The sequence below is a fragment of the Oratosquilla oratoria genome, chromosome 38, assembly GCF_046742065.1.
Source record: "Oratosquilla oratoria isolate Oo_2021 chromosome 38, ASM4674206v1, whole genome shotgun sequence".
Classification (NCBI taxonomy): Eukaryota; Metazoa; Arthropoda; class Malacostraca; order Stomatopoda; family Squillidae; genus Oratosquilla; species Oratosquilla oratoria.
The window spans coordinates 28,741,208-28,746,316 of record NC_134814.1 but is presented as its reverse complement, the minus strand read 5'-3'; the positions used below and the strand labels follow the sequence as shown (position 1 = coordinate 28,746,316).

Genomic DNA, 5,109 nt, shown 5'->3' with positions numbered 1-5,109 from the left:
ACACACACACACACACACACACACACACACACACACACACACACACACACACACACACACACACACACACACACACACACACACACACACACACACACACACACACACACACACACACACACACACACACACACACACACACACACACACACACACACACACACACACACACACACACACACACTACTCATGCCACATGTTTGTGTGTGTTTGTGTGTGTTTGCGTGTGTGTTTGTGTGCGTGCTTGTGTGTGTGTGTTTGTGTGTGTGTGTGTGTGTGTGTGTGTGTGTGTGTGTGTGTGTGTGTATGTGTGTGTGTGTGTGTGTATGTGTGTGTGTGTGTGTGTGTGTGTGTGTGTGTGTGTGTGTGTGTATGTGTGTGTATGTGTGTGTGTGTGTGTGTGTGTGTGTGTGTGTGTGTGTATGTGGTGTATGTGTGTGTGTGTTTGCTTGTGTTTTCTGTGTGTGTGCGCGTGTGTGTATGTGCGGGTGTGTATGTGTGTGTGCGCGTGTGTGTGTTTGTGTGTATGTGTGTGTGTGTGTGTGTGAGCCAACACATTCTACGTGTTTTAGTCATTTAGCCTAACCATTCGGACACTTTACCATAGTGGTGGCAAGCGGTGGTTAGAGTTTGACTAACTCGTGTACACGTACCCATTCCTATTACTCAGTAAACATACATACAAATTACAAAGTCTACACTCTCCAAATACTCAGTGCACATACAGGAGTGCTAGCTAGAGCTAGGCCGGTTATTTCATTGCCATGTCGAGGCGTACGAGCGTACCCGTCAGCCACCAGGCGAGGGAACTTCAGGCGACTGCAGATGTCCCAATATTTATTTCCTCGGGGATTAACCATCATCCCACTACCAATCTGCCTGCTTGCACGGACGCGCAATCATGGCTCGCCCTGTTAGATGAAAGGTGGTCCTCCGAGATCCCGGAGGCAGACAAAATAGCCGTCACTCAGCAGAAAACTGCCGGTAATGCCGCGATTGCCGCTCGGTTAGCCAAAAGTGGGCATCCTGATGATTGGAACGCGTTCAAACTAGCGTTCCGCACTTTTTTCTACGCGCCCGCGTCGGCTGGCGCTTTAGCTGATCGTTTGGCGGAAGCAACTATGCATCCAGCCGAAACACTCACTTCATTCGCGCTTCGTCTGGCCGACATGGTCTCGGCCTACACGGTGTATCACCCAGAGAGCGATGAGTGGGCTAATTTTACTGCGGTGACCCGCATTAAACGGGCTATACGCTCTCAATTCGGCACCACCCTCACCTCAGACCAGCAAGCGTCCATTGTTGCCATTCTCCATGCGGCCATTGACTATGCCCATCGGCATCCTTGTTCAGTTAAAACGGTCTACGCAGGCGGTGCCGATTCCCCTATGGCTTTGTACCCAGCCGCACCTGCCGTGACCCACCAATACCCGGCCACAGACGTCTTTTCCCACTCAACTTCACAATCACATAACATTTTCACTGTACACAGAGTCCCAGGCTCTTCCTCTCCTCGCAATCTGCGAGAGTCAGAGACACCCTCTCGCTATTCGCAAGAGGTTGAGGTGCGCCCTCGCCATGAGCGAGAGATCGCAACGCGCCCTCACGAGGAAGCCATGCACTCGACTCACAGACATGGGGGACAGAGGAACACGTGGAAGCGTCCCCGGGGCCGTGGTAATCGCAATAGGTGGCATCCATACTGCACCCATTGCAAGAAAGCAGGACACGCGACTGATGTGTGTTATTATAGAACACGCGGTCGACCTACCACGTGTTGCAAGTCTTGCGGGGGTGCAGGGCGGATTAGGGAGACTGAGTTTAGTGTCGGTCATGAGGCTCAGAGGGGTCTCGCAGCGAGTGGCTCGTCAAAAAACGGCCAGCGCAGGAGTGTCCACAATCCAAGGTGACGGTTGAACAGCAGTCGGCAGTGACAATTGTTCACGTCGATTTAGCTAGCTCCCGTACGCCGAGTGGAAGCTTAGCCATGGTCGCAGTTACTTTGTTAGAGCCACTCGCTAGTAGGTCTATTTGTGCTCTCTTGGACACGGGAGCGGCGGTGTCTCTTATCCATAAGAGCATTTTGCCTACCGCCATGGAAGGCTCCCAGGTCGGTACCACTAGAATCATAGTGGCCGACGGCTCGGAGATGCCAAATCTTGGCAAGGTAGATGTTCCTTTTGATCTAGCTGGTTTTTCGTTCCACCATCCTTTCTTTATCATCCCTGCTGAAAGTTTGCCGGCCAAATTATCTTAGGGTTTGATTTCCTCGCGGCGCACAAAGTGACGTTGACGTTCAGTCCTTTAACATTCCAAGTTAAGGGCAAGGATATTCCCGTAATCCTTGCGGGGACGGCTCAGCACTCACCGCCATTCATCGCCGTGTGCGAGGAGCGTCATAGTTTCCAGCGGGAAAGTGAAACTCCCACTTTCCCGGTTAAGTCAATCGAACATCAGTGGATGCCTGGGTTCTCAGGGGGAACCGTAGGATTGGTGCTCGAGAGGGCAAACGAGCTCGCTCCCGCAGGTCAGGCTTTCTCGGCGCTGTTTACAGCACGCCCATATGCCGAAGGCGCCAACCTGCTCGGCCAGGGAGTAGTAGAGCTGATCAGGATGGAAGATGGCAAGGCATGGTGTAAAGTTCCATTCCTGAACTTGGGCCCGGACACCCATGAGGTTCGTAAAGACCAGGTAGTCGGAGACATTTCCCTCTTAGGGGAGATTGCGCTAATAGACGGTGGAACTAACGTCTCGGTGGGAATGGTCCAGGCGTCTAACGTAGTGGATGGCTCTCGCGTACACAAGTTACGATTGGAAGTAGGGAAAATTTTCCCTAATAGGCATGACAGGGAAAGTATGGCTCTGACCTCTTTAGTGGTCAAATATGCCGATGTTTTTGCCTTACCGGGGGATCCACTTACCGTGACGCCTCACTTCCTACACGAGATTCGGACATTTGGACCGCCAGTCTACCGCAAATCTTATCCCTTCCCTGAGAAGTATAGAGGTAAGATTAGAGACCTCATTGGGGATATGCTCAGTAAGGGGATCATTCGCCCATCTCGTTCTCCTTACAATGCTCCTATTGTTCCGGTTGTGAAGAAGGACAAAACCCTTCGTCTTTGTCTTGATTTTCGTGCTCTAAATAGACACGTGGTTGATGATAGGTTCCCTCTCCCCCATATCGATTCAATGCTGCGCAGTCTCGGCTCCAGCGTCATCTTCTCTCTGCTTGACTTAAAGCAGGGCTATCTCCAGATCCCACTGATGGAAAGCAGCTGCGAAAAAACGGCATTTTCGACTCCCGAAGGGCATTACGAGTTCACGTCTCTCCCCTTCGGGCTGAAAGACGCTCCATCCTGTTTTCAAAGGGTGATGAACCAGGTACTAACGGGGCTGTTAGGGGTCAGTGCGATGGTGTACATGGACGATATAATTGTTCTGGGTACGTCCTGGGTCGACCACCTCAAGAATCTTGAGGATGTCCTTAGGAGGTTACAGGAGGCAAACCTCTCATTGAGGCTGGAGAAATGTCATTTCTTCCAGAAGGAGGTCGCTTACCTAGGCCATGTAATATCCCAGGAAGGGATAAAGCCCCAGCCAGAGAAAGTCCAAGCCATCAAAGCTTTCCCCCGGCCAACGCGTCGAGAAGAGTTGCTTTCCTTTTTGGGATTGGCGGGATATTACCGCAAATTTATCCCGCACTTCGCGGCCATTTCGTTGCCCCTGATAGATATGACGAAGGGTGACGTCGCAGGGAAGCACAACAATCGTGTGCTTGGTGCGTGGACACCTCCTCAGTTGCATGCGTTTGAGTCTCTCAAGCATCATTTGTCATCAACGGTGGTCCTTCCATACCCCAACTTTTCCAAACCGTTCTTACTCACCACCGATGCCAGTGCCTCGGCTATCGGGGGCATGCTTCAGCAAGAGGTTGAAGGAGGTGCGAGACGTCCACTCTCGTACTTCAGTCGCACGCTGAACACGCATGAGAGACGGTACATCACCGTGGAGAGAGAAGCGTTAGCGCCAGTGTACGGTCTCACGGTTAACCGCCCACTAATCATGGGCTATCCTGTCCGGTTGATGAGTGATCACAGGCCATTGGTCTGGCTCTTCACTGTTAAGGGCACAAACACTTGGATCCTCCGGTGGCAGATGGCCATCGCCGACTTCGACATCCAGGTCGATTACATACCCGGGAGATTGAACATTGTTGCGGACGCGCTCTCTCGGATACGGGGGGCTGACCACCCGATAGATGATTTCATAGTTTCGGCCGTAACCACGGGTGGCCGATGGAACTCATGCACAAATACTGATGAGGATACCATCACTTGGAACCAGGTTGAGATCCGAAAGGATCAGGATGCACACCCTGATTGGGGCCGAGTAAAGCAGTACCTCAAAGGAGTGACGTCAGAAGTGCCAAAGATCCCGCGCCTAAGAGTGCCAATCGGGGAGTTCCGACTCCTCCCCGACGGACTCCTATATCATGCGCGTAGGAATGCATGACAGTTGGAAGAGCTTCGCCTGGTATGCCCTGATGGAGCAAAGGCGGCAGCTTTACGTATCGCCCATTGCCTTCCGATGGCAGGCCATGGCGGAATTCAAGTTACTCTGGAACGCCTACAGAAGTTTGCATTCTGGCCTAAGATGTCGGAGGATGTGAAGCATTTTATGAAAAAAAAAAGCAAAATCTGCATTACTTGCAAACCTTCCTATGACCTCCCAGCTCCACTTAGACAGTTTCCTGACGTGAAAGCTCCATTTGAGAGAGTGCACGTTGACCTCATTGGTCCACTAACCACCACGCTAACTGGTGCGAAGTACATCCTGACCGTAGTTGATGTACTAACCCGCTTCCTGGTCGCTGTACCTATTAATTCAAAGGAAGCTAGGACAGTAGCCCGTGCCTTTCTACAACACGTCCTGGCCATACATGGCGCTCCAAGGCAGGTAATCTCAGATGGCGGTGGTGAATTCATGAACGAGACGTTCAAAGAGGTGATGGCGATGGCAAACATCAACCACCACAAAATCACCCCTATGCATCCCTCGAGTAATGGCATAGTTGAAAGGGTAAATGGTACAATTATAAAGATATTA

The 5,109-nt window shown here is 51.6% G+C and overlaps 1 pseudogene; it reads left to right on the top strand.

Moving 5' to 3' along the window:
- Nucleotides 1–764: 764 nt before the first annotated feature.
- Nucleotides 765–5,109, top strand: part of LOC143019716 (uncharacterized) — an 11,561-nt pseudogene continuing 7,216 nt past the window's right edge.